Source organism: Saccopteryx bilineata, chromosome 6, assembly GCF_036850765.1.
Source record: "Saccopteryx bilineata isolate mSacBil1 chromosome 6, mSacBil1_pri_phased_curated, whole genome shotgun sequence".
Classification (NCBI taxonomy): Eukaryota; Metazoa; Chordata; class Mammalia; order Chiroptera; family Emballonuridae; genus Saccopteryx; species Saccopteryx bilineata.
In genome coordinates, this window is record NC_089495.1 from 124,387,872 (window position 1) to 124,413,032 (window position 25,161).

General features: G+C 55.6%; 1 protein-coding gene and 1 long non-coding RNA gene across 10 annotated transcripts in view; one reads left to right on the forward strand and one right to left on the reverse strand.

Moving 5' to 3' along the window:
- The window catches only part of SEPTIN9 (septin 9), a 164,269-nt gene that overhangs the window by 121,141 nt on the left and 17,967 nt on the right, over nt 1-25,161 (forward strand). Inside the window, exon 1 of one of the 9 annotated variants that reach the window (XM_066234083.1) lies at nt 6,609-6,698. The exons of 5 other annotated variants lie outside the window; for them this stretch is intronic. The gene's annotated coding sequence lies outside the window, so the exon portion shown is untranslated. Of the gene's footprint in view, nt 1-6,608; nt 6,699-7,081; nt 7,164-7,415; nt 7,549-11,093; nt 11,224-25,161 lie in introns of those variants that run through there. 3 more of the 9 variants (XM_066234082.1, XM_066234081.1, XM_066234080.1) reach the window with 3 other exon arrangements.
- On the reverse strand, nt 6,449-7,461 carry LOC136307614 (uncharacterized). The gene is made up of 3 exons (XR_010725965.1): nt 7,414-7,461; nt 6,840-6,996; nt 6,449-6,585 (listed from the first exon to the last, which is right to left on the reverse strand). It is a non-coding gene; the product is annotated as an uncharacterized lncRNA (long non-coding RNA).

Sequence of the window (25,161 nt, forward strand, 5' to 3'; positions counted from 1 at the left end):
CCTTCCCTCCTGACACCCCTGAGCGAGTGCTCAGGGCCAAACTCCTCCCCTGTGAGACACACTTGGTTTCTTTTGGTCACTGAAATTAGTGCAGGGTCTGATTGTTTTATTGCCTGGTGTTTAGGATTCTAGTTTTGTGTCTGCAAAAAATTTTCAGCCCTGGGGTGCATGGTGGGGAGGAGGTCATGGAAATGTGTCTGGGGCTACTTTGAGCTACAAAGTGACCCACTCCTGAACAATAGAGTTGGCTGTAGGTGAATAACAATGTTCTGAGTGAAAATTTAATTAAACACATTGTTGATACAATGATAGCTTTTCAAAAGGAAAAAGGAAAGTATATTATAGGTCCTTGGGAGGGGAAGATGCAACTTGATGGTTGGGGTGGGAGGAGCCCTTCTTAGAAGGGAGGAAATGGGCCTCCTAGCCACCATTCTTGAGGCTGTTGCCTAGGAGACTCAGGAGGAGGTAAGTCAGCCTGGCAGGGGTTCCAGGTTTGGGTGGGACTCAAGAAGCAAGAAAGATGGGGGAGTTGCTGGTCACATCTGATGGAGAGCATCTGGAGGGCTTCCTAGAGGTGGTGACTTTTAATGGGATTTTAGGTGAGGTTTGGGAGACAACAGGGACTGAATGAAAAATGTAGATTTTCATAAAACAGCAGACTGCAAAGATGTGACTGAGCTGGGAAGGGGGTCAAGACCAGAGATGTCAGCCTGGGGTGATGGCTGAAGCTGGCAGTGGAGGTGAGGAGACTGAGGTGCGGGAGAGGAGACTGTTTAAACCCTTGCTTTGGGGGATGAGGAGAGGAAGGAGGGTGGTTAATGCATGTCACGTGCTGCCCCAAGGTCAGATGGGTTGGAACTGGATGTTGGTGATGGGGATTTTTTTCTAGAGCTGGGTTTAAATAGTGAGACGCCAGACAGCAAAGTTTCCAAAGTGAGTGGGTGGTGGGGAGATAGAAACCACAATGGAGAGCAACTGTCAGGAGGCTGGGCTGTTCAGAGAGGGAGAAAGGTAACAGCTGGAGGAGGTAACTGGGCCAAATCAGGGGGGGGGGTACTTGTTGAATTAGGGAGAGCCCAACCATTCCCCCTAGGTCAAGTTGAAAAGGAACTGGAAGAAAGAGAAAGATGTCAACCAAATGTGGCAAAAAAACCCAGGCACTGCAGCCCTGTTCTGCTAGGAGGAACTTTGCAGGGACTGCCCGCCCAACCCAGGGCACCATAGGGGCTTGTGTGGGCACCAGCACCTGTCTGAGTGCCAGCTTGTAGCATGTGGGATCCCGATATGCTGGCAGACCCAATTTTTGAACCCGCCCAGCCCTTCCCCTGTACCCTGTGCTGGGATCCCAGCCACAGGCCTACAGATGAAAGAGGATATTTTTCATGGTGTTTGGTGGGAAGCATCAGCTATACTCCATGCAGTCTGCCCGTGGTGGGTTGGAAGAGTTGGTAGGAGAGCTGAGCTTTGTGCCCACAGCCAGGCTTTGAACAGGGGAAATGTGAAAGGCCTGGGAACTAGGGTGAGGGCAGGTGTGTGCACCTGTGAGTGTGTGTGTGTGTGTGTGTGGGGTGCCATATAACCACTTCCCCTCCCTTCTGCTAATACTGCTGCCTGCTAGAGTGAAGGTATGTTGGGCATCACGTGGGTTTCCCTGAACTGTGAGCAGGAGACAGCTCCCAGACTATGCTCTTCTCCAAGTAGGCCCAGTTAGATGAGGGAACCCTAACCCCCCACTGTGGCTTCCCTGCTACTGGACAGCTGACCTGTGGGGCTGCTCACCAGATGCCTTGGGATCCTCTTTCCACTGCAAGGCAGCCTCGTGCCCAGTGAGGTGGACTCCCTCTGCTTTGTGGGTGAGGGTTGAGCGGCAGCCTTGGGAAATCCCACAATCCCTCAGGGCTGGGGGAGACCCTGTTCTGCTCTGGACACATGGCCTGGAGACAGTCCCTTCAGCTGTGAGTGTGGCTTCTTTGTTGGCATAAGAAAGCTCACAGCTCATGTGGGCTGAGGCTGGAACTGTGGGCTGCGTGGCCACTTAGCAAGTTACCACAACTTGGTGGCCTCAAACAGAAACTTATTCTCTTACAGTTAGGGAGGCCAGAAGGCTGAAATCAGGGTGAATGAGCTCAGTCAGGGTGTCAGCAGGTTGACTCCTTCTGGAGGCTACAGGGGATGACCCCTCCTCGCCTCTCCCAGCTTCTGCTGGCTGCCGGCAGCCTTTGGCTTGTGGCCACATCACTCTACAACTGCTCTCCATCATCACGAGGTCATCTTCTCTGTATTCTTCAAATTCCCCTCTATGCCTCCCTCAGAAGGATACTTGTGATTACATTTAGGACCTACCTTGATAATCCAGGGTAATGCCTGCATCTGCCAGGCCTTAATCACACTTGCAGAACCTTTCTTGCCATAGAAGGTAACACCAGTTCTAGGAGGAGTGGCACAGGACTCATGATTTCTCTTAGGGCTCTCTGGGTTTTTTGTTTGTTTGTTTTTGTTTTTTCAAGTGAGAGGAAGAAAGATAGTGAGACAGACTCCTGCATGTGCACCAACTGGGATCCAATGGACAATACCTGTCATGGGCCAATGCTTGAATCAACTGAGCTATTTTTAGTGCCTGAGGCTGAATCACTCAGACCAACAGAGCTATCTTCAGCACCCCGGGCCAACACTTGAACCAACAGAGCTACTGTCTGCGGGAAGGGAAGAGGGAAAGGAAGGGGAGAGGGAGGGGGGAGAGAAGCACATGGTTACTTCTCTTGTGTGCCCTGACTGGAAATTGAACCTGGATGTCTATATCAGGGGTCAGGAACCCATGGCTTGCGAGCCAGATGTGGCTCTTTTGATGGCTGCATCTGGCTCGCAGACAAATCTCTAATAAAAAAAATAATAACAGGTCTGGCCGGTAGAGCATCAGCCTGGCGTGCAGGAGTCCCGGGTTCGATTCCTGGCCAGGGCACACAGGAGAAGCACCCATCTGCTTCTCCACCCCTCCCACTCTCCTTCCTCTCTGTCTCTCTCTTCCCCTCCCACAGCTAAGGCTCCATTGGACCAAAGTTGGCCCGGGCGCTGAGGATGGCTCTGTGGCCTCTGCCTCAGGCGCTAGAATGGCTTTGGTTGCAACAGAGTGATGCCCCAGATGGGCAGAGCATCGCCCCCTGGTGGGCGTGCCAGGTGGATCCTGGTCAGGCGCATGTGGGAGTCTGTCTGACTGCCTCCCCGTTTCCAACTTCAGAAAAATACAAAAAAAAATGATAATAATAACATTAAAAATATAAAACATTCTAATGTATCAATATTACAATCCATTCATTTCCTACGAAGCTTTCTAGTTTTAAGGTATAAAACAAAACAAACTGGCTAAGGGGAAAAAAAACACATTAAATCCCTCTTTTCTTTAAATATATATATGGTGGTAAAATACATAGAACACAGACTTTACCATTAGTAGCATTTAGTTGTTTGTTTGTTTTTTTTACAGAGACAGAGTCAGAGAGAAGGATAGATAGGGACAGACAGACAGGAACGGAGAGAGAGATGAGAAGCATCAATCATCAGTTTTTTGTTGCTACACATTAGTTGTTCATTGATTGATTTCTCATATGCGCCTTGACCGTGGGCCTTCAGCAGACCGAGTAACCCTTCGCTCAAGCCAGCGACCTTGGGTCCAATCTGGTAAACTTTGCTCAAACCAGATGAGCCCACGCTCAAACTGGCGACCTCAGGGTCTCGAATCTGGGTCCTCCGCATTCCAGTCCGACGCTCTTATCCACTGCGCCACTGCCTGGTCAGCCAGTAGCATTTAGCATATTTATATTATTGTGCAACCATCACCACCATTTAATTCTAAAATATTTTCATCACCCCAAAGGAACCCCTATGTTCATTAGCAGTCTCTCCCTATTAATCCCCCACCCCTTGGCAACCACCAATCTGCTTTCTGTCACTACAGATTCTTTTTTAATCAGTGCAGTTCTGTGTGACTTTGAAGTAACTGAACAAGGGTATGATGAGTTGGTTATTGGCAGCGTATACATGCTGGGGAAGCCAGTACCCATGACATCTTGGCTCGGGAGGGGCCCTTGCTGCAGTAGCCTGGATGTTGGCCACCTTCCCCTCCTCCCTCCTACTTTCTTGGGGTCTCTGCCTGTGTTTCTGTCATTCCTCCCTCTCTCTCTCTCTGCAAATGGCCCCTCAATAGTTTTCCAGCCCCCATGTCTTCATGACCTCCATATTTCTGGGCTCTCTACCAAGAAGGTTCCTGGCTCCATGCTGCTGGGGGAAATTCCAACAGCCCAGCTCATCGCTCTTGAGCTAGGCCTTTCAAGGCAAGTCACTGGTCAGCCTGTGCCAGCTGCCTTCGAGTGAGAGGTTAATCCCTGCCTGAGCACCTGTGGGTTGGCAGTGGCAGGAATTGATGTCTTTGAAACAGTCTGATGGGTGCTTAGCACATGTCTAAGAAGTTAATTTCTTAGGAGATGTTCTATTCTCTCTGGTAGTGGAACCTGACAGAAATGAGCTTGGTACCTCCCCCACAAGGAGACACCGTGACAGAGGACTCAATGGCCTCAGCAGCATCTGCCAGTGGACACCACTGAGTATTCAATGGAGCTGTGTCCTGTAGCAGCCTGAGGTGTGGCTGCACACCAGTGCTAAGAATGATCCATGGGACTCCGCATCCAGGGGTTGGGCGTACTCCCTGGGTAACATTGATAGTATTGAGAGCTGTTCTGTCCAAGCAGTACTATAGCCTCTAGCCACACATGGCTCTTGGCTGCTTGAGATGTGACCATCCAAATTGAGCAGTGTTGTCACTGTAAAATGCATGCTGGATTTCAAGGCCTTTGTACAGAAAGAAGGAAAAGTGTAAACAATCTTTCTTTTTTTATGCTGAGTACATGTTGAGTTTATGCTGTTTTGGCTCTATTAGCTTAAGTGAAATGCATTAAAGTGAATCCACCTGTTTCTTCTGACCATTTTAAAGAGGCTCCTGGAGTCTCTGAAATTGCATGTGCGACTCAGCTTGTTTCTGCTGCAGACTGATGAGGTAGCGACATCAACTCGGGCTTCTGAGATGCCAAGCCTGTGCCCAACGTTGGGGGTGCCAAGCTGCGCCACAGGCAGAAGGTGTATGTCAGAAAAGTGCCTGGGCTAGAGGGCTTTTCAGGCACAGGGATTCCCTCTCCTGGACCCTAAAGACCCCCACTGATGGAATGATCAGTGAGGACTGCTGTGTAGGGAGCACCCAGGCCGCCTCCCTGGAGGAGGAAGGGTGAGGGGTGGGCTTGGGGAGCAGGTGGCTTGCCTACTTGGTACCCAGGAAGGGGTGGTGGGCCCTAGGAGGAGCCTGTGGGGCCCGAAAGCTGGCTGACAAAGCAAGGCCAGAGGCAGGGGAGGAGGCTTCTAGGGGGCTGGGAAGGGGGAAGCCTCTGCCCACAGCGAAGCAAGGAAGCCACCTGAGCAGGTGCAGAGTGGAAGTGACAGAAGTCCTTCTTGGCATCCTTTGTCACTGGTTCCTGGAGCTGCCCTTCAGGCTCCTGCAACAAGGGCGCAGCCTGGTAGGCGGGGCCAGCTGGGGATTCCCCCAATCCCTGTCCTAGGAAATCACCTTCCTGGTTCTGAATATGCACTTCTTGCTTTGATTCTTGCTACTGGGGTTGATTGCACCCATTTTACAAATGGGGAAGGCCAAATCTGTAGCTGTTAAGTTATGGGCCACAGCGATCGTGAGTGAAGGGGCCTTGGTTCTGGGGTTTGACTCTGAGCCCACATCTCAGACCCACCACAGCCTCTCTTCCACTGAGATGGGAACAGGGACTCTGGCCACACAGTCCCTTCCCTGGATGCTCCCTGTCTTTGGCTCGGTGTCCAGAGACTGATGGTAGCAGCTCTGCACCCACCACTGTGTGGGGGTGGGGAGGGACATGGACAGCAGCCCCCTGAAATCTGTGTGGCAAACCTGAAGGTTCTAGAGGCTGCTGGGGGTAAAGTTGGCCTCCAGGAGTGGGGAGTGGCTGGGTTCGATGGTCCAGTGGCTCTGATGGGGAAGAGCTGGCTTCTGAGGAACCTGGAAGGTAGACCAGCTAGACCTAGTCAGCTTGCCTGTGTGGCTGGTGGGTGGGTGCTCTGGGCCCTCACCCACCAGCCACGGGGGGGGGGGGGGGGGGGGGGGGGTGTCTGAGAACCAGAAACCTGTGAGTGTGCAGAGTCCAGGAAACATCTTGGGAGTAAGAGTGGCGGCCATGGGGGCTGGGTGGGATTTAATCCTCTAGGAGGCAGGAGGACCAGCCACTGGCCCTACAACAGCCTTCCCAGGTGTCACTCAGGGCTCCCTGCCCCAGGAAAGTCTCCCAAACCAGCCACCAGGCACTCTCCTCAGTATGAGAGTCAGCCTGGGCCTGCTTGGCCACGCCCATGCCTGAGAATGACTCACTTACTTGGGGTCAAAGGTTGTGGCAGGGGGTGGGTCTGGCCCATCCCAGCATACAGGCCCAGCCCCAGCAAGATTGCTCCAGAGTTCTCTCCTCTGGGATCACCTAGTCCACCCCTCCCCCGGGGGGGGGGGGTCCCAGCTCAATGTGGGGCCTGCAAGGAGGGGAGAAAGGAGGAGACTGACTCACTGCCCAGGCCGGGAGGGGTGGGAGGAGCTGCAGCGGGCTAGAATCTGAGTTCTGAGGCTCCAGAAAGAAGAGCTCAGGGTGAGCTGGCCCCCACTCCCGCCTGTCCAGCCCCAGTCCAGCCCAGCCCAGCCCCTCTCCCGCTGCCTCACACTTGCAGGGTCCTCTCCCCCATGGCACACCTTGGCGGTTGAGGGAAAACAGGGCTGGTTGTGCTCTGACCTCTGGCTGCCTGGAAGGCCAGAGCAGCTCCAAGCTGTGGGTCTGGTCTTCATTCCCGAGGAGTCCTGCAGCCCTGGGTGAGGCCCTCCAAGAGCTTAGGTGTGTCATCTGGGCTGGTAGGGGTCAGGACTTGGTGGGGGACGCATCTGGGGTACACCTGGCAAAGGGGAAGCACGGGGCGCGGGGCAGCAGGGAGCGAGGGTGCCTGTGGGCATATCAGATTCTTGGCACCAGCCAGCAGTCAGGCAGAGGACAGGCTGGGCAGAGGGTGCTGCTGGCTGTGCAGGCAGACTCCTGGCAAGGGCAGCCTGGCCGGGCGTGCAGGTGAGCTGCTTTCTCGCTTTCCTTCCTGGAGCTCTTCTCCGGGGACCATGTCACTTTCCTTTTGGAGTGACTGAGGCTGGCTTGGGAACTCCACTCCTTGGAGCTTCTTATGCACGAATAATACACCCCGCAAAGTCCCGGGCTGCCCGGAGATCCTTTTCTCTGCCTGCTCCCCACCCTGTCCCCCGCGCCCCTCACCCTGCCCCTCAGAGCCAGTTCTCCCTTCAAAGGCAGTCACAGTCCCTCCTACCTCTGCCCGCGCTCTGGGAAGCTCCTTGTTCCGAAGCCACAAAGCCCCTTTGATCCTCTGCTCGGCTCCGAGCCATGTGACCTGGTGGGCGGGCTGCATTCACAGGCGGCCGGTGCAGCCGACTCTGCTACTAGGGTGAGTCCTCCGCTCCCTTTGTTCCCGCCAGCCTTGTACCGGTTGCAGGGTGGCCCTCAGGTGTCCCAGCTGTTCCGCGGCTCTCCATGGCCGAGCGTCAGGGCCAGGAGCAGTGCCTCCCCAGGGTCCCAGGTCCAGATTGATGGGACATCTCCTGTCCCTGGGAGAAGGGCAGCAGAAGCTCAGTCTCCATGCGGGGCCCAGATTTTCGGTCTCAGACAGAAGAAAAGGGCTTTGTGCAGCCACAGCTATCTCTTTGTAAATATTTGGCCAGCAGAGCAGAGTGGTGAGGTCCTCCCCCAGCGGGAGTTTCTTAGAGGAGTCAATTTCCCTTTTGCAAGGGTCTTCCCTGACGTCCAGGAGAGCAGCAGGAACCCAGGTTTGGCCACTGCTGCCTTCTACAATTATCAGCCTTTGAGGGCAGGCGGCTTGGAGATCAGTTTCAACAGACACTAGCAATGCCGGAGTCAGATGCCGGTGGCCAGCATTGCGATGGGGTAGTTTCTGCTGCAGCTGGTCTGGGTTCCTGGGGGGTTTGGGATGTACCATGTTGTCAGAAGCGTGCAGGTGGGGGCCTGGAATGCATGTGCTTTGCTAGAGGACCTTGATGGGAAGGTGTCCTGCTCCGTGTCCAGTATGAGGGGTAAGGAGCAGCTCCTTGGGAACATGCCTTCAAAGGGACATGCCAGCCAAGTGGAGATGTTGGGAGAAGCCCCAGAGTCACATCCCACAGCCGGCACAGCACGTCACCCCTTGCACCAAAGCTGAGGTGCTCAGAGGCAGTACCATCTGCTCTGAAACTTCATCCCAAACGTCCCCCGGGATTTCCTCAGTTTGCAGGCTGCTGGCTTCTTCCCCCCTTCCCTCTCTTCCCTCTCCTCCCTGCTGTGCAGTCTGCGGGCATTTTTGTCAGAAGTCGGGGGAGCTCTCTGCTCATCAGAGAGAAGTCTGAAATTCCTGTCTTGGAGGAAACTGCCAAGCGGCCACGGGTTTCTGGCCGTGGGGACAGCATCCTGGTTAGAATTCAATTTGGATCCCAGCGGGAAAATCTGTTCAGGGAGGAGGCAGAAAAAGCCCCATCCCTTAGTCCTTTATAATTGCATGGGTTTTCCCTCTTCAGTTATTGTGAGGACACTTTTGTGTCCACTTGTATTTCTGTCAGCCACTGCTCCTTGGGGCCAGCACGGTGACGCCCAGCAGAAGGCCAATTTGGCTGGCACGTGGGGAGGACCTACTATGCACCAGGGCAGGGAGCATTCTGAGATGGAGGCGACAGAGCACTGTTCTGATGGGAGGGGGCAGTCACAAGGCAGACCGTTGCCAGCGCTGTCATGGGTCCGCCTCACCCAAGCCAGAGACAGGTCTTGGAGGTTCCCTGAGGGACAAGCCCAGTGTCCCAGGCCACGAGGACGGGGATCACAGGGCTTTCACCTCAGAAGCCCTGTACCCATTGAGCAACCGGAGTCCCTGGGTTGACTCTCCTCCCCTCCCCCTCCCTGCTTCCCCCCAGGCTGCCATGCCCTCCCCACTTCCTGTTGTCACCACAGGCCTGAGCTGCGCTGTCACATAGGGCTCTCCTCAGGGGCTGAGAGTCATTCAGCAGAAGGGAAGACCCCTTCTGAAGGAGAGCCCCCCACCAGCCTGGAGCCAGCCCAGCTTCCTGCCATGTCAAAGGTCTCAGGGCTTTCTTAGGAAACTGGTCGCTGTGGCTGAGCTTCCGTTATCTGATTTCCCTCCCCCCACCATTTCAATCTTGAGCTGGCTTTTTCGTGCCACCCAAGGACCCTTGGCTCCCTCCTCTCATTGGCCATGTGCACAGGGAGAATGACTTTATTTCAGTTCGTGAGCGGGAGAGGACACATGCTTGCTGTCCACGCCTCGTTACTATCTCGGTTCATCTGCAGTGGCCACTAGCCTTCCATATCTTGTCATGACTGCCTGCCCCTCTTCTCATGTCCCCCAACCTTGGCTTAGGCCATCAATGTCCATTAGGCTTTGTTAAGGTATGGGGTCGTTTTGTCTGGGGCTGATGATCCCGGGGGGCCCCAGCTCCCTACAGCGGGGAGGATGTTGGGAAGATGGTTCCCGCAAAAATCATAGCCCTTGGCTGGGTGGGACTCCATTCCCAGACTCCTGCCTCCCGGTGCCAAGCTTCAGTTTGTTTACTGAGCGCCAACCTAGTTCCTTGGACAGGTAGGGACCTGTTCTCAGGAGCTCTGTGGAGCCTTTGGAGGCCTTCCCAGGAACACTGCTGAGGACGGTGGGCCGAGGACAGTCATACTGCGGTCGCTCTGTGAGGAGCAGGCTGGGAGTCTGGCGGAGGCGCAGGTCCAGTGACAGGTTGGGGGTGTGTCTTGCCCTAGCTGGTGGCCCTCTAGCCTGCCCACCTGGTGGGGGGCATTATGAGCCTTGTTCTGGGGCTGGCACAGTGGTGGGTGTGATTTCTTTCTACCTTGGCTCCTCCCTGGGGTATGGGTGGGGTCATTTCTTTGTTTCCCTCCCTCCCTCCCTCTCTCCTCGCCTCTCCTTCCTTCCTCCTTTCTTTTCCTTATCCTTGTCCTTGTCCTTGTCCTGCCTTTTCTTTCCTCACCACTGGGAACTACATATACTGTGACCAGGCTCTGAGGGACATGAAGAGAGCTTAGTCCTTTGAGACCCAGGGAGTCACGAGTTCTGTTTCCAGCGTTCTGCAGGGGCAAGAGCTGCAACTTGCCCTTGTCTGGGTTCAGCTGTCCCACCTACAGAGCAGACTGAGTAACCAGCCCTGGTTTCCTGGGGTAGGGGCAGCTCAGCGCAGAGGCCCTGAAAGGTGAAGATACCCAATCCCCTCTTACTTGCTATTTCTGCCTACATTCAATTTTTTCTTTTTTTTGTATTTTTCTGAAGCTGGAAACGGGGAGAGACAGTCAGACAGACTCCCGCATGCACCCGACCGGGATCCATCCAGCACGCCCACCAGGGGGCGATGCTCTGCCCCTCCGGGTGTTGCTCTGTTGCCACCAGAGCCACTCTAGTGCCTGGGGCAGAGGCCAAGGAGCCATCCCCAGCGCCCGGGCCATCTTTGCTCCAATGGAGCCTCGGCTGCAGGAGGGGAAGAGAGAAACAGAGAGGAAGGAGTGGGGGAGGGGTGGAGAAGCAGATGGATGCTTCTCCTGTGTACCCTGGCTGGGAATCGAACCCAGGACTCCTGCACGCCAGGCCGACGCTCTACCACTGAGCCAACCGGCCAGGGCCTGCCTACATACAATTTTTAAATGCTTCAGTTGTGGTTCAGCAGCTGGAGTATGGCAGAAGTTCCCCCCAATTTCTTGTCACTCCTGAAGCTGAGCATGGGGGACACCCTCTGTGAGAGGTTAGTCCCTGAGCACCCAGGGCTACCGTGGGAACCCCAGCTCCAGGTTGGGGTTGCGTTGCTGACAGTGACCCCCACGTGGTTGTTGGGAAGGAGATTCACCAGCCTCTGGGGCACCCCTGTTCCGTCCCATTGCACCTGCCAGCTCCACCCCTGCTCTGTGACACCAGGCACCAAGTGCCCAATGATGCGGTCATCCAATGGTCACAGAGCGTCCTTATTGGTGTCCCCAGTGGAATGTGCATGGACACGGCCTCCCGATTTCCAGGTCCTATCTCTTATCTCCCAGGCCCAGTTCCAGGTGCCAGTCACAGGACTACCAGGTAAGGACGTGTGTGGCCATCAGTCTGTCCTTCACAGTACTGTAGGGATTGTTTTCTCCTAATCTTTTTTTTTTTTTTTTTTTTGTATTTTTCTGAAGCTGGAAACGGGGAGGCAGTCAGACAGACTCCCGCATGTGTCCGACCGGGATCCACCTGGCATGCCCACCGGGGGGCGATGTTCTGCCCATCTGGGGTGTTGCTCTGTTGCATCCAGAGCCATTCTAGCGCCTGAGGCAGAGGCCATAGAGCCATCCTCAGCGCCCGGGCCAACTTTGCTCCAATGGAGCCTTGGCTGCGGGAGGGGAAGAGAGAGACAGAGAGGAAGGAGAGGGGGAGGGGTGGAGAAGCAGATGGGCACTTCTCCTGTGTGCCCTGGCCAGGAATTGAACCTGGGACTCCTGTATGCCAGGCCGACGCTCTACCACTGAGCCAACCGGCCAGGGCGAGTGTAGGGATTGTTTTATTGATCACCGTCCCAGACTCTGGATGCCACAGGCCTTGCTTAGTTAATATTTGAATGGAAATGCAGTGCTGACAGCAGCTTTATCCATACACTGTGTAGTTTCTGTGAGACCCACTCGATAGCCCTGTAAGAGTCACCATGCGTCCTGCTCTCCTGACATGTAGTCTTCTCAGAGTCATTTTTAAGAAAAAGGGCAAAGGGGCAGCATTTGTTAGTGGCAGGGGATTGGAGCAGCTGAGGCCGGCCCCGCCCCCATGCCCTGGTGCTGAGGAAGTAAGGACAGGATCTGTGTCTTTTGTTACTTGTCTGCCGAGGCTGGAGGAAGAAGCTGCCTATTGCTTGGTGACATTCATGGGCCCCAAGTACTAATGACAGGTTGGACAGCAGGCCCATTGTAGCCGGGGCACAAGGCAGGTGGGGGCCAGAGGCTGGCAGAGCAGCTTGGAGCACAGTGAAGGGGTGTCACCGACCCAAAGGAGCAGGCAGGGTGTCCTCTTTCCATAGCTCTTGGCCTTACTCACCACCCAGCCCAGTGGAGAGGACACTGAGCGGCAGGGGCACCGTGGCCAGTTCACAGACCACATGCTCTGCTAAGGTGTTGTCGTTACCTGTCACCGGTGGCTTGGCTGTCAGAGTGCCAGGGCTGGAACCCCCACGGACACCGTCTTGACCACCATTCACTCTGGGCCTGGTGCCTGGGGTCCTTCAGCCTTCATCTTCCATTTAGGCAACCTCTCTCACCAGCTGGTGGGTGGGGCCACCTCACTCCTCACATGACAAGGGTGGAAACTGAGGCAGAGAAGTGAACAATGAGCCAGAAGGTTTCCACGGCACAATGTCATCTTCCCAGATTCATTCATGGGAAAACGAATGAGTGTTATATGGCTTTTCTCTGTTGGTTCCCATGCAGTTGTTTAAAAAGTGGGAAAATGGAATGCTGACCAGGGTGTCACCCACCCTGCCTGGGAGGAGCTGACAGGTGGGAACACTTTGGTGATTCTCTCTGGAGCTCTGGCCGCACTTCCGGGCCATGGCCCACCTCCATGGACCCCAGAGCTTCCTTTCAAAACCCACGGGCTGGGCTCTGGCCCCATTGGACAGACATGAAATCTGAGACAAAGCAGAGACGTCACCAGGGAGGTGTGGTGGTTGTTGAGGAAGGGCCCCTGTACCTTCCCACTCTGAGAGAATAAGTAAATAAGGCTATTTATTAGAAATAAACTGTAGCCTGACCAGGCAGTGGCGCAGTGGATAGAGCGTCGGACTGGGATGCGGAGGACCCAGGTTCGAGACCCCGAGGTCGCCAGCATGAGTGCGGGCTCATCTGGTTTGAGCAAGGCTCACCAGCTTGGACCCAAGGTCGCTGGCTCAAGCAAGGTGTTACTCGGTCTGCTGTAGCCCCACGGTCAAGGCACATATGAGAAAGCAATCAATGAACAACTAAGGTGTCCCAATGAAGAATTGATGCTTTTCATCTCTCTTCCTTCTGTCCCTATGTGTCCCTCTCTCTGACTCTCTCTGTCTCTGTCACCAAAACAAAACAAACTATAGCGCGGGACCCCCTTAGTGCCCAGCAGGCTGAAGGCCTCCGGAGGCAGAAAGTGGGGGCATTGAGTTCTGAGAGCACAGTGTCCTGGGGGAGGCCTGGCGGCCTGGCGAGGGTGCTGGTGACTCCAGATGGAAGCCCAGACATCAGGAAAGTGGTGATCCCTCCCAGTTTGGCTGTATTGGAACCCCTGTGGGAGACAAGGGGAGAGTGGAAGAAGGGTTGGGAACCCCTGTCTGTGTCAGAGACCTGGGCCCAAGTAGCAGCCCCACCCCAGCGTCCAGGCCAAGTCAGCCTTTCCGGAGGCTTCCAGTGGTTCTGGCCCTGTCATTCTGAATGAACTGCCTGGGTCCTTGCACACCTCTCACTGACCCTTTGGCCCTAGACACATGACCTGCCCCCTATGAGCCACGGTTCTCTATGTGAAGAACTTAGACTAGTAGCTCCCACTTCGTGGGATCATCATGAGGGTGAATGGAGATAGAACGTTTAGCACAGAGCTAGACAGAGACGCTAAGTACATGCTACCATGGTTGTTAGTCCCAACCGCAGGGCAGCCCTGCGCGTGGGAGGGTTACACAAGGCAGGCCTTCTGGAAACTTGCAGTCCAGATAGGAGGTAAGCGCTCACTGGCTCTAAGATAAGGCATTCTGGGACAGCGGGGTCCCCAGGAAGACAGCTCATTTGTAGCTAGGATGTAGGGCAGCAGGATGAGCCAACATGGGTAAGAGGAGAGGAAGCAGCCCCGAGTTCAGAAGTGGAAGTGAGGCTAGAAGGGAAGGTTTGCCCGAAGGGGCACTGCTGAGGGGTATGGTAGTGGAAGGCAGAGGAGGGGTTGGGGTCTGTGGCTGGGTGCTCCTCCAGCCACTCCCCTCCACGAGTGCCACACCCCCACACTGCACACCTCAGCAGATGCCTGCTTCCTGTTGCCCTGGCGTGAGGTTTCAACATAAGATCCCTACACTAGCCTCTCTCATCCGTCCACATCTTGGCTTCCTCCCCAGCCTCCTCCAGGGCTCCTTGTGGAGCTGGACAGCCAGGTCCCCATCTCCTTGAGGCTCCTGGGACCTTGTCTGTGTGTCAGCAGTCACCTCTGTCTTACTACTCAGCTTCTCATGTTCATCCCACCATGCTGTTTGGTCTCACTCAACAGTGCCGAGGTGCTGAGACCTCAGTGCTTGAGACCCTGGCCCAGCTGCAGGACCTCATGTCATCATCTTCCAGAGCGAGTTCTGGGGCCATGTCCATGTGGGATGTGGAGGGGTGAACCACTATCTCCCCATCCCCCCATATGTGCCTCAGTTTCTTCATGTGGCTAAGCAGCAGAAACTCCTGTCTGCTGCCAGTTCATAAGGTTGTGAGTCAGGGATGGGAGGTTGGTCCCCCAAGGGCCTGTGTGTTTGGGGTGTGGGTTGGGGGTCAGGGAAGCCCCCTCCACCTCTGCCCCTTGAGCTGACTCCTCATTGGGTTCCTCCCAGCTCACTGTGGGGCTCTCCAAGGACATGTGGGGACTACAGGATAATTAACACCATAGGCACTTCGGAGACTCAAGTGCTAAGGTGATAATTAAACCTTGAGCAACCTTGAGGGGCCTGTGTGGCCCTGTGAAAGTAGGTCTTCATTTCTCTCATTTTCATGGAGTTGAAGGATGCCCTTCTTGCCTGGCGTGCTTAGGATTTGGGTTGGATGCTGCCAGATACGGCCCAGGCAGCGGTGGCCAGCCCCCAGCAGCTGCAGGTTCCCGCCGTTGTTTCCCCGGCCTGCCTGCCAGGGTTGAGTCCTGTGGCCGCTGTGCCCGACCTGCTGGTCTGGGTACAAGGAGGGGCTCCGACGTTACGGCTCCAGGAGCAACGTGCTGGGCAGATGTCTTGGGGAGCCAGAGGTTTTCCCTTGTCTTCCTCGTGCCCTGAGACCTGGATCAACTGAGTTCAGCCTTTCTGGCTGCTGGTTGAGCTTTCAGGTCGAAGTTTGTGGCTTCCTTCTGTGCTTGCTACTGGTCGTTCTCTGACTCAAGTTCCAGTCTGGCACGAGAGCATGTTTTTAGGATTAGAGGCAATTCCTAGTCAGTACTGGTGGTGTGAGGCTCAAGGTGAGCAAATAGGAAAGTCCCTGGGCTGAGGAGTCCCCACCCCACCATGAGGTTTTAGAGCTGGGCAGGGTAGCGGGACAAGAAGGCTGGGTGCTGCATCTGAGCTGGGGACCAGCGTGGACAGGAAGGACACACTTTCCACTCTTGTTCTTTGGGGAACATTCACAGGTCACCAGCACTTTTGTTTTTTCTGTTAGTAATAGCTTTATTGATGTAATTCACATACCATAAAAGCCATTCTTTTAAAGTGTACAGTTCAGTGGTCTTTAGTATGTTTACAAAGTTACGTAACAATCGCCACTAATTACAGAACATTTTCATCTACCCCCAGAGAGACCTCTTACCCAGGAGCAGTCACCCCACCATCTCTGCTGCCAGCCGCTGGCACCCACTCCTCTGCTGTCTGTCTCCGTGACTTGCCCTGTTCTAGATGTTTTGTGTGGGTGGAATCCTATAGTAGGTAGCTCTTTGTGCTTGGCTTCTCTCACTTAGCACAGTGTTTTGAAGCTTCATCCATGGGCAACGTTCTTATTCATTCCTTTTTATGGCTGAATAATATTCCATTTTGTGGCCATGTCGCATTTCATTTATCCACCAGCTGACGAGCTACTGTGGCCTGTGCAGCAGTGAACACTGGGCTTTAGGTTGGTGTGGGCATGTGTTTCCATTGCTCTGGGGGAACTGCTGGTGGTATGGCACAGCCTGGCTCACCAGCACAGACTGGGCGTGCCATGGGTTTGTTACTAAGCCCCAGTTGCTGGGAGCACCTTGCACTTTCCCCCATAGTGGGTGTTGAACCTTTGATCCCGCAGTTTGCCAGGGGTCTTGGTTTCCCATTGTGAACCCAGGTCCCAGCCCGTGGATCAGGATGAATCAAGGCCTGGCTGGGTAGGCTGGGGGCGCAGGGGGCCAGCCTGTACCTGCAAGGGGTACAGAACTAGGCAGAAAGGGGAAGTGGAGGTTTGTCTGCCCTTTCTGGGGGGGGGCATGCAGCAGTGGGCCATAGCGGGAGAGAGGAAGTGTGTGGAAGGGGGTGGGGCTTTCCCCCCAGTAGGGACTGTTGGGGAGAGGACTGGGTGTGGGAAGCGGTTTCTTTTCCCCTTTCCCTGAGAGGACATGCTCTCCCTCCCCACCAGCCTGGGCCGTGGAGGAGTGATTCTGTTTCCTTCCTGGGAGGGTAGACTTGGCGGGGAGCCACCTGTGGGAGCCAGGGAGTGGGTAAGGGCTAGACCACTCTGTGCATCACACACAGAGAAGTTAAACTGTAAAGCAAATGTGTGTCCGTTGTCATTTTAAACACCACACAAGTATGTGAGCGAAGCCCCGACCACATCTGGTTGCCTGCTCCCAGAGCAGCCGCCTGGGCTGTCCCATGGAGTCCACTGCTCGGCTTCGTAGCCTGGGAGCGTGCTGGGAAGGGACTCCTTGGGGTCTTGGGAAGGCAGTGCAGAGATCTGGCAGGGCCAGGCTCCATTCCCCCACCTCCAGGCCGGCAGTTGGAGGGGCCTCTGCCAGTTCTTAGGCAGAAATTACCATATGAATGTGGCTCCTTCCCGGAGCTGCTGGCGAGTGACCTGGGAGGGGAGAAACTCCCACCCTGGGGGCCTCCAGGTTCTGTGCTGACTTCTGAGAGCAACTGGGAGACACCGGGCACTTTCAATCCCACAGTAGGTCACCCCTAGGGTACAGAAGGTGCCGGGGGGGGGGGGTGTCTTCCTGTGGGCAGGGGAGGGCGAGTCGGCTCCCAGCGAGTGTGGGAGATCCCGGAGCCTGGCCCAAAGCCTGCGCAAAGTTTCTTTCACTGAAGCTTGTATCAGAACACATTATTGCTATAGTTCTTGTCGTTTTGGTCTGGTTTCAAAAGTCACAGTTACCGCAGGAAGTGTAGGCTCTTAAGGAAGAGGAGGATTAGATGCCATAAAGCAAGTTTGAGTGCTTTATAAACTGTAAAGTGATGTGCACCTGCCAGCCCTCTGATGACCCAGCCCGGTCCCTTGTGTCTTTAGGTCTTAGCTGAGCTCCTGGGGTCAGGGGCAGGTCTTGTACATTTTGGGGCCCCTGATTATGTCTCAGTAAATTCTGTTTGCCACTTGCCTGGGTAACGCTAAGTTTGAGATAGTGTTATCTCATGTTTAACTGGACAGCAAATGGATGGACTCTGGGAAAAGTCACCCATGAAAAGGCTAATTCCCAGATATTTGCTGTTGGTGGCATTTCTTCCAGGGCATTTGGTTCCTCCACGTAGGAGACCCCCACTTCTTGCTGGGGTGGGGGACAGGCCAGCTATAGCTGGAGAGCAGCTTGGCTGAGGTTTGAGAGTCTGGACAGGGTCCAGGTTGGGACCCGGCGTTCTGATTGGAGCCTGCTGCCCACCAGCCCTGCCTGCCCCTCTTTACCTCTGCAGTGCTTCTAGGAGAGCCCCCAGGGCCCGGAGCCCCAGCTGGGGTAGGTGGGGTTGGGGGTGGGACTAGGGCCCCACCATTGGCAAGCCAGTTCCTGCCCACCTCCCCTTCCCAGTGGGTGCTCCCAGCCCCCGCCCCATCCATTTCCTGAGCAAAATTTCCTGAATGAGCAGGAGCTGACCCAGGAAGTCCATCCATCTTTCCTCCTTCGTGCTTTGTGGCTCCAGAAGGACGGTGGAAGCCGGAAACTTAGCATCTCATTCATAGGCTGCCACACACCAAACTCTGCAGGAACCTCGAGAGGGGGCAGGCACCACCTGGGTTATTGGGGGTTAGTGGCCAGCCTCCCACTATGCTCTGGGAAGAGAGGAGGGTAGAGGAAAGGGCAGCAAGTTCACCATTTGTCCATCTTCATTTATTCATTTATTCGTTCATTCATCCAACCAGCAGCATCTCACGGGGTGCTTTGATGTGTAAGGATTTGTGAGCAGTGATTCAGGGACTCCGAGCTCCCACCTGGTGAGGGAGCCAGGCATTGGTCAGGAGAACGAAATATGCAGTCACAGGTTGTAATCAGGGCCGTTGGGACAAGATAGAGGAACCCGGTGCACTGGTGCAGATTAACCACCCTGGGAAGACAGTAAGGAGCTTCCGGCAGCAGCAGGGAGAGGACTTCTGTGAGGAGCCTTGTTTGAAGAGATTTTGGGAGCCAAGGAGACAGTACACAAATGGAACTGGAGCTCTGGCCTGGGCTTGTATTTCATTAGCAAGCGCTCAGCGTTGCTGTGCTGGGCTCCATTCTGGGTGCTCTGCCAATGCCTCGTTTGGTCCTCTGCACTCTTAGAAGGCAAATCTTATTTTCACCGCATTTTACACATCAGAAAATTGAGGCACGAGAGAGGTTAGGTTCCTTGTTCAGAGTCACACAGCGAGTGGGATGGAACGGAATCCAGCCGCAGGATTCTGGGGCCTTGGAACTCTCTTACCCCAGGTGCGGTGGGAACCACGTGGGCTTTTGAGTGGGGAGGTGGGGATGATGTGACTAGTCTACATTTGGTACAATCCATTCTGGTGCTTTGAGGGGGTGGGCAGTTCATGGTGATGGGGTAGATAGCGTGACTGAGGAAGTGGGAGGTAGGGTGACTGACTGCAGATGTGTTGGGTTAGAATGGATGGGGCTTCAGATGGGTGGTTGGATTTGGGGGGATGGAAAAGGAGGGAGCAAACCTGGGCCTAGAGTTCTAGCTAGTAGAGCTGGATCTAGATTGGGGGGGCGGGGCGGCTGGAGGGGCCAGAGCTCAGTTTGGGACATGTTCAGTGAGACATCCAGACTTCACTAGGATAGGGGCCCTGGGTACCTATGACTGGGCAGAGGGCCCGGCACAGTGAGATGTCTGCTGAGCCACGATGGATTTCGGGAACTATCTGGTTGGCACTGGTGTATTAATCTGGACAGAAGTTGGCATTTAACACCCAAGGGAAGTTCTGGAGTGAGTGTCCAGCCAGGGACCAGGGTGGAAGCTGCCTGGAAGCTGTGAGAAGACAGCATTTCAGGAAAGGAAAGTCTGAATGGGCAGGTGCTCATGCTTTGAGACTCAGGGTGAGGGGTGACCCCTGTGTGCTTTGCACTGGCTCTCTGTCTACTTGGAACCCCAACTCTAGAGGTGTATTCAAACTTCATGCCCAGTGCACGTGGGAAGATAAACCATGCCTACTGTTCGTCTGACCCAGCACAGGGCTCAGGGGCGTCTGTCTGAAGGGTGGTGGCCTAGCAGCTGTCCACACACACTGGTTTTTCCCTGGGGAGAGCCTGATGGAGTGGAGTGTGTGTCTGAAACTCCCTGGGTAGGCCATAGATTCTCACTTCAGAGTGCTTCAAGTCATGGGTCTTGAACTTGCAAAGACCCATGACTTGCAAAGACCCCAGGGTGTGTCTTAGATTTCACAGGGCTTTTCTTTGGCTTCTCCTCAGCTGAGTAGCTCCTGTGGGAGAGTAGGGGCTAGAAGTGACCCCGGGTGGTGGGCAGTGGCATCTTTCAGAGATGTGCCAGATCTGAGCAGGCCTGCAGGCCAGTGGGCACAGTCCAAGTGCTGTCTGCAGGGTCCACACTGTGTAAGGGACCTGCAGGTCCCCGAGCCACAAGTCCACTGCCTCCAGACCTCTTGCCCTCCGGAGCAGGAATGACCCAGAGGTGGGCAGAAGGAGTGACCCCAGCCGTGCCAACTCCCACCAGCCCAGAACAGGAGTCGCAAATGCGTGGGTGACAGGATTCAAAATGATGCTTAAATCTTCCCAATTCCTCTCAACTTTGGACCCCCCGAGCGCTGTGATTGATAGGAGGTGTCCCCTGCTCCTGGCCCAGCCCCGGTGCAGCCCCCTCCCTGCCCTGGCCTTTCTGAAGTGACCTGGGCACAGGGGAGCCTCAGGCAGCATCCGGCCCAAGCAGATCCGCACAAGAGAAGGGCATTGTTTTGCTTCCTATCTTCGGGTTAAAGTGCTCTTCTACTTGGCCGGTGGTGGTGGTGGTGGGGGGCCCTGTCGCACCCCAGAGACCCGCTTCCTTTTAGTCACTTCAGATGATTTCATCAGTTAGGGGAGCTCTGCCTCGAGCTCCCGGTGCCCGGCCTCTGTCTGCGCTTTACCCCCAGCTCTGGTGTGTGTCTGCTGACAGCCCTACTGATAGGAGAGGGTTCAGGCCTAGGCTCCGCTCCCCCGTCAGGGGGCATCCAGATAAGAGGAAATTCCACCCTGTGACAAATGGCCCTTTTCCATCCATCCACAGGGAGGATCTTTTCAACTTTGCAGACATTTGCCAAGAAGTAATGGAATCTCTGTGGTTGGCTGGCCATTCGACCCCCCTCCTCGGTGGGCAGCCTGGCTGGGCAGGGGCTGGGTTCTGGAAGCTGGGTTGTTCAGAGTCAGACAGCGAGTGGAATGGGTTAGGGACTTCTTGTTCCTTCCCCAGGATGGAAGAAACCTCTGGGCACATTCTCTGGTCCTGCGAGAGGAGTGGGCCTCAAAAGCCAAGTAAAAAGTTTGTGCTGGCACAGGAGGTGGAGGGCTCGTCGCAGGCCTTCCCGTGTGTAAATTCTGCATGCAGGGTCTCCAGAGTGAATGAGGACTTGCAGGTTGGAGCCTGCTCTCTGCCCAGAGATTGATGTCTCAGTAGGCCCTGAGTGGTGAGGTCCTCTGGGGGGGGGGGGGGGGGGGAGAGAAGGCAGCCGGCTGCAAGTAAAGGAACAGAAGAGGACTGATCCCAGAAGGGGGAGTGGGGGAGGGTTGGCCAGGGTCCAAATCTGACTTTTTCCCAATGGGGACAATTGAAACCATGTTGGCAGAAACAAAGACCTTCTTGAGATTCCTGCCCAGACAATGCAGGGGAGGCTTGCTGTAGAGGGTTTGGGGAGAGAATGGCTGGAGGAGCAGGGGCGGGCAGTGAAAGTGGGCACTCCGACTTTGGAGCGTGGCCCCTGCATGAATGAAGGCGTCGGGTGGGGGTGGGGGTGGGCGCTGGTACTGCTGTGTTCCCTCCCATGTCCTGGCAAGGGCACGGGATCATGGGAGAGTTTGATTCATGCACCCTTCCACCCACACAGAGACCATAAGACTGCAATTTCATGTTTTTGGGTCTCCTCTTGGAAAAGGGCAGGAGCTCCCAGGGAGAGGAACCTTTGAGTCTGTAAATCCCGTGTTTCTCCAGAGGAGAGGCCCGACATTCTGTGCTGGTGTTCTAATCAGAGTTTTCAGGCCAGAGGGCGACGGCTCAGATTTCTGGCATCCCTATTCCTGACCAGGCTCTGATGAGACGTTTCCTGCCCCAGACAAAGTGTGAAGTGTAATTCGATTTGGAATTACTTATCAAATTAGACAAGCCCTGTGCGCCTTTAAAATTCAGCCCTTGCTTCCACCCGCACAGTTTGCTGCAAAGTTCAGGGCTGTTTATAGTCAATGTTTGCATCTCAAGAGGGAACAGGAAGTTCTCGGTGACATTTATGGGGAGTTTGTAGTGGCTGAGATGGGTTCATGGGGAAACGAGAACAAGAGAAAAAGATCCCGTGTTCAAAACCCGGCCACCATTCTGTTGCGTGCCCCCGACAGCGACAGCCCGGGGGAGGCCAGCTGTTCACAGCCTCAGTGCTTTCCCATCTTCCCTCAGCTTCTCCGAGGAATTTTCCATCTTTGATCACGTTAAACTTTTCTTCACCCTTCTCTGGCGGCAGAGCCTTGAACATTTGTGTTTGTGTTGATAAAAGTTTGATGAAGAAATAATTCAAATAAATTCTAAGTTCCCATTAGACTTAGTCATTTCTTTAAATGGAGATCTACAGACCTAGGGGGTTCTTTGATGAACCCTCTCTCCCCAATTGTTAAAATTTTGTGGGTGTCTCTCTTCATATGTATTACTTATTTTTTTATTTTTTTTTTAGGGAGGGAATTCTTACCTTTTGACATCTTCTAAAAGAGGTTTGTGATACACACAGAAAAAATCCTGGACTGTCTTACCAGACTAGGTTCCTTGCACGGAAGGGACTACTGTGAATCTGTCTGGAAGTTTTGGGTAGTAAACGCAAAAACAGTGTGCTACCACAGTTTTCACTCAGATTCATCTCAAAGCCTGCAGTGTCTTCTTTTTTCTTTTTTAACTATACAGTGGGTTGGCCAAGGGCCGCCACCATCGTGGCCGTGTGCCTGCAGGTGCTCGCTGGATTCAGGCAGACAGTAAAGAAACAGTGGAGCCAAAGAATGGGGAGGCCATTCCTTTATTAAAGTCTCGCACCAGCCGACAAGCAAACACACAGGGAAACACTTTCCTTTCACTCTGGACTCACAAAGCCCTGACACATTCTCCGGTTCCACAACCAGGAGGATCTTCTCCGGTTCCTCCTGGAATCAAGGCCCCACCAGTCTCAGCGGAGCTCGCAAAGCCCCTCAGCTCCCTGCATCTGCACTCCTCTGCAAGCTTGGCTTCTTTCCTCAGCACACTGCCTTCTCTCCCTCTCCTTGCAAAACTACTTGGGCCCACAAAGACCCCTCCTCCAGCAAACATTAGCAAAACAATGGCCCCTCCCAAGCAGGAATGCAGTCAACTGCCCTGCTCTGAGGGCAAGCACTCACGTGGCTGCCCAGTGCCATTTTTTAACAATAAAAGTGAGGAAACTCAAAAAATACTAATTTTACAGACTCATTTTCCCAACATGGGTGCTCAAGAAATATTTGTTGAATGAATTGATGTGTGGTCCTGGTCCACTAGGACCTCAGAATCTTCTACCATTATTGTGTATAGCCATTTTTTTAAAACATCTTTTTCCAGGGCACTTCCCTTTCCAAGACCTACCCACCTCTTCATGGGTCTGATGTCCAGCCCCTTGCCTTCCTGTTCTTTTTCCTTCTCTGTGTTTCCAGAGTAGGTTGACAACAGTTTCTCCTTCCACCCATTATACCAGAAGTGGAGAGTGGTCTTTGAGGCCCCTGAGGATTTTGTCAGCTTGACTGGGCAGCATCCTGGAGGTAGGGTTTCAGGATGAGGGTGGGCATGCCGATAGTCTGTTCTGAGTGGGTCCTCCAGGAGCTTTGGCTGGGGCATAGGTGTGGGAAGCTTTGCCTGCAGCAGCCCCAGTGTCCTGGGAAAGCTGTTGCTGACCCTAAGAGGGCCCCCAGAACCCAGAACCCCAAGCTGAGCCTGGGAGCTGTTGTTGAACAGCTCCAGCCAGGCTTGGCTGTTAGCTGACTTTCTCAGAGGTTATGGAGATTAAAAGGCTAATGGCCTGTGATAGGTCTGGGCCTCACTTCCTTTCCAGCTGTCTGGGCCTTGGGGAGAACATCCAAGGGAAGGAGGGGCTGGAGCCTAATCAGGAGCCCTGCCCCAGCCCCAGCTCCAGCCCCTGCTCCAGCCCCAGCCCCAGCCCCTGCCCCAGCCCCTGCTCCAGCTCCAGCTCCAGCCCCAGCCCCTGCCCCAGCCCCTGCTCCAGCTCCAGCCCCAGCCCCAGCCCCTGCCACAGCCCCTGCTCCAGCCCCAGCCCCAGCCCTGCCCCAGCCCTGCCACAGCCCCAGCCCCTGCCACAGCCCCTGCTCCAGCTCCAGCTCCAGCCCCAGCCCCTGCTCCAGCCCCAGCCTCAGCCCCAGCCCCAGCCCTGCCCCTGCCCCAGCCCCAGCTCCAGCCCCAGCCCCAGCCCCTGCCCCAGCCCCTGCTCCAGCTCCAGCTCCAGCCCCAGCCCCAGCCCCTGCCCCAGCCCTGCCCCAGCCCCAGCTCCAGCCCCAGCCCCTGCCCCAGCCCCTGCTCCAGCTCCAGCCCCAGCCCCAGCCCCAGCCCCTGCCCCTGCTCCTGCTCCTGCTCCAGCTCCAGCTCCAGCCCCAGCCCCAGCCCCTGCTCCGGCTCCAGCTCCAGCTCCAGCTCCAGCTCCAGCCCCAGCCCCTGCCCCAGCCCTGCCCCAGCCCCAGCTCCAGCCCCAGCCCCTGCCCCAGCCCTGCCCCAGCCCCTGCTCCAGCTCCAGCCCCAGCCCCAGCCCCAGCCCCTGCCCCTGCTCCTGCTCCTGCTCCAGCTCCAGCTCCAGCCCCAGCCCCAGCCCCTGCTCCGGCTCCAGCTCCAGCTCCAGCTCCAGCTCCAGCCCCAGCCCCTGCCCCAGCCCTGCCCCAGCCCCAGCTCCAGCCCCAGCCCCAGCCCCTGCCACAGCCCCTGCTCCAGCCCCAGCTCCAGCTCCAGCCCCTGCCCCTGCCCCAGCCCCAGCCCCAGCCCCAGCCCTGCCCCAGCCCCAGCCCCTGCCCCAGCCCCTGCTCCAGCTCCAGCTCCAGCTCCAGCCCCAGCCCCAGCCCCAGCCCCAGCCCCAGCCCTGCCCCTGCCCCAGCCCCAGCCCTGCCCCAGCCCTGCCCCTGCCCCAGCCCTGCCCCTGCCCCAGCCCCAGCCCTGCCCCAGCCCCTGCACCTTCTGGTCTTGGGAACCTGTGCTCCCTTCTGCCTTTTCCCGGTGCTGGTGCCCATGCCTGCCACAGGACCTGCCTGGGTTCACACCCCAACTCTGCTGTTCACTAGCTATGACCATGATGAGTGACTGGAACAGCGCCTGGCATACAGTGAGAGTGAGCCCCCCTAAACATTGGCTGCTGTAGTCACATTATTCCTTTATGTGTTCATTCATTGATTCTTTTTTTTTTTCTTTTTGTATTTTTCTGAAGCTGGAAACGGGGAGAGACAGTCAGACAGACTCCCGCATGCGCCCGACCGGGATCCACCCGGCACGCCCACCAGGGGGTGACGCTCTGCCCACCAGGGGGCGTCACTCTGTTGTGACCAGAGCCACTCCAGCGCCTGGGGCAGAGGCCAAGGAGCCATCTCCAGTGTCCGGGCCATCCTTGCTCCAATGGAGCCTTGGCTGCGGGAGGGGAAGAGAGAGACAGAGAGGAAGGAGAGGGGGAGGGGTGGAGAAGCAGATGGGCACTTCTC